Source organism: Nicotiana sylvestris, chromosome 9 (assembly GCF_000393655.2).
Source record: "Nicotiana sylvestris chromosome 9, ASM39365v2, whole genome shotgun sequence".
Lineage (NCBI taxonomy): Eukaryota > Viridiplantae > Streptophyta > Magnoliopsida > Solanales > Solanaceae > Nicotiana > Nicotiana sylvestris.
This window is the reverse complement of record NC_091065.1, coordinates 62,650,920-62,654,855: the sequence shown is the minus strand read 5'-3', so window position 1 is coordinate 62,654,855 and position 3,936 is coordinate 62,650,920.

Below are 3,936 nucleotides of genomic sequence, written 5' to 3'. Positions count from 1 at the left end.
ATACCTGCAGAAGTTGAGATCCCATCCCTTCGGATCGTTGCAGAAGCTGAAATTGATGATGATGAGTGGGTCAAAACCCGGCTAGAGCAGTTGAGTTTGATTGATGAGAAAAGGTTGGCTGCAGTATGTCATGGTCAATTGTATCAGAAGAGAATAGCAAGAGTATACAACAAAAAGGTGCGTCCTCGGAAATTCGAAGTGGGCCAGATGGTATTGAAACGCATCCTTCCTCATCAGGCTGAAGCTAAAGGCAAGTTCGCCCCAAACTGGCAGGGGCCGTTCATAGTGACAAGAGTGTTGCCCAATGGTGCTTTGTATTTAACAGACATAGAAGGCAAATGTGTAGATATGATTATTAATTCTGATGCAGTTAAAAAGTACTATGTATGATGTCTTTGCTTACCGTCAGTTGTATTTTGTACTTGGCATGTTCAAAGTTGAAATGACGAAGGCATTTTGTTCTGCTACCCAATCATTTTTTATCCTTTATATCCCTTTTGAGCCTTATTTATTTTCTTTCATACCCCTCTTTTGGAATCAGTAACAGATTAGAGAAGAAAAATGAAAAAAAAAGGAAAAGAAAAGAAAAGAAAAGCAACCAAAAAAAAGCAACTTCCTTTTGAACTACGTTCGACCTGATTCCTTTTAAGGATACGTAGGCAGCCTCACAGTTCGGTCCCATCAAAATAAAAATTAAAATTCCCCAGACTCAAAGAAACTGGGGCAGAAGTTTGGGTTTTCGAAAAGATTTGATTCCAAAAGTTGTAATTTTAACCCCTTTTCATCTTAAATTAGTTTGAGCCTTCATGCCACCCTTTCTTTCTAACCCTGTCCAAAAGCCTACATTACGGTCCAAAGAAAGACCTTCTAATCAATCTTTGAGGATGCCAGGTCAAGCGAGACAGAGGTATGATTTACATCATGGATAACACTTTGATCATGGGCACAAATGAAAGTTGAAGAAATGAGAGAGTCTTATTGGTGAAAACCCTCACGGACACCGTAAGGCGATGGTGAGCTGAGAGAAAATTTAAAATGAGAGAGTCTTATTGGTGAAAACCCTCGCGGGCACCATAAGGCGATGGTGAGTTGAGAGATGAACACATGAGAGAGGCTTGTTGGTGAAAACCCTTTGGGGCACTACAAGTCGAACGAGGCTCATGACTTTACAAAGAATTTGGATCGGTGAAAGCCCGATTTTGAAGTATGAAGACAAGACATGAACTGAAAGTATGATTGGTTGGACGGATTAGGCTGATCAATCCGAAATGCATGTCATGATCATTGGAGCTGGCTGCTTCCCTCAGATAAGTCTTCTTTTCTCATTCTTCTTCATATAGTCATCTGTGCTCAAAATTTTCCTTTGTTCCTTTTGTCAAAATTCATTTCACTCTGCTCTTTGAGTCTATCTTTATGGGTCTCTTTTGAGTCAGACCTTGTTGAACCAGCAGGAAAGGATTTCAAAGCCTACTACCAGCTTCTAAATTGCACAAAGCGGAGTCCGGCCAGGCACATCACAATTGACTTGATTTAGAGTAAGCAGTATGGTGATAATTGAGGTTCAAGCAATCAAGGGAATCTTGAATTTTGAGAAAATACAAGGGTTCAACAACTTTCAAAATGAAAACACAATGCAACAAGTGAGTGTGAGAGATTCAGGTCATGTAGAGGTTTTGTGGTCCAGTTACAATCAAAAGGCCAAACAACTTCTTGCTAGCCTGAAGCAGCTAATCAGAATAAAGCATGGCAGTGGCGGAAGCAGACACTCAGCAAGGATGCCACAAACTAACCACCACATTTTCAAACTATCAAGATTTTATTTGTCTGAAATAGGGGCAAGAAAATTTGTTAATCCACAGGAACCTCCCATGAAAAAGGCATGGTTCGTGGAGCAAGAAATTCTGTTCAGATTCCTCCAAGATGAGAGCATGGCTCAGGTAAGTTCATTCTCAATTCTCAGGACCCTCCTGGATAATGGGATTTAATTTAAATTTTCAGGACCCTCCTGGATAATGGGATTTAATTTTAAAAAGTTCTCAGGACCCTCCTGGATAATGGGATTTAGTTTTTAAATTCTCAGGACTCTCCTAGATAATGGGATTTAGTTTTTAAATTCTCAGGACCCTCCTGGATAATGGAATTTAATTTTAAAAAGTTCTCAGGACCCTCCTGGATAATGGGATTTAATTTAAATCTTCCAGGACCCTCCTGGATAATGGGATTTAGTTTTTAAATTTTCAGGACCCTCCTGGATAATGGGATTTAGTTTTTAAATTTTCAGGACCCTCCTGGATAATGGGATTTAATTTAAATCTTTCAGGACCCTCCTGGATAATGGGATTTAGTTTTAAAATTTTCAGGACCCTCCTGGATAATGGGATTTAATTTAAATTTTCAGGACCCTCCTGGATAATGAGATTTAATTTAAATCTTTCAGGATCTTCCCGGATAATGGGATTTGGTTTTTAAATTTTCAGGACCCTCCTGGATAATGGGATTTAGTTTTTAAATTTTTCAGGACCCTCTTGGATAATGGGACTTAGTTTTAAAGCTTTCAGGACCCTCCTGGATAATGGAATTTAGTTTTAAGTTTTAGAGGAGGTTTAATTCGAAGTTTTCAGGGCCCTCCTGGATAATGTGATTTAGATTTTGAATTCTTAGAGCTCTATAGGTAACATGATCCGATTAACACTCACAAATATGCCCAGATCCCAAATTGGGCCAGAAAAATTTCTTTTGTTTTGTCTGTTTTGTTGCAATATCAGGCGCCCACCTGAATAACGAGGGAATACAATTCAAGTTTCTGGTAATCAGGCGCCCACCTGGATAACGAGGGAATACAATTCAAGTTGTTGGTAATCAGGCGCCCACCTGGATAACAAGGGAATACAATTCAAGTTGTTGGTAACCAGGCACCCACCTGGATAACGAGGGAAAACAGTTTCAAGTTTTAGTAATCGGGCACCCACCTGGATAACAAGGGAATTCATTTCAGAGTTACTTTCAATTCGCAAATTCAAGAAGCATCAGGAGCCCGCCTGAAGAATAGGATCCATTTTTCGTTCTCATGTTAAAGATCAAGTAGAGATTCACGGAAAATTCAAGAGAAGAAGTAGATAGGACCTTGTATTTTTCTTTTACTTTTGCTGTAATTTTTTTTCCTTTTATTTTTGATGTAATGGCCGGAACCGCGGACCAGAACCTCGGCGGCACTTCACTCGACTCTCCACCTCGGTACTCCATCATCCTTCTCACTTCTGAACTACACGTGGCCTGATTCCTTTATAGCCAAGGATATGTAGGCAGCTCAGATACCAGGGCTCGGTCACAATCTTTTTAGCCACCTTTATTTCCTTTTGAATAAGCGTCGGGTCATAAATCAATTACGTTGCTTATTGTTCTTTGCTCCGAAAACTCTTCGTGTTTCCAAGCAAAGAGGGGCAGCTGTAAGCACGTAATTTTTGACCCGCGCAAATTTTAAAGTTAATTTTAGTATTTTAATATTTTTAAAATATTTACTTGACTTTATTTTAATATAATTTTAATCATTTTACTTTTAGTCTTAAGATATAAAAAAAGCAAAAAAATAATAAATATAAATAGTTTTATTTATCGTGTTTATCGCTTTTCTATATTTTTATCTTTAGTTTAAGATCAACTCGTATATTTTTATTCATGGTGTCTTAATTTTATCATGACTTTAGCCTATTTTCTTTGCTTTTTACTTTATTGATATAACATGTAAAAATACAAAAATGGGTAGTTTCATTTTTAAATTTTATTTATATACTTAACTAAGTTTAATTAATATTTTGGTAAGATTTTTGAGTTTGTCTTTGTCCAACAAGAAAATTTGTAGGCCCAAAAGGTAGTTTAATTTAATTATTCTTAGCCCATTAGCCCATTTATGTGCAAGATTTAATCCTAGCCATTTAT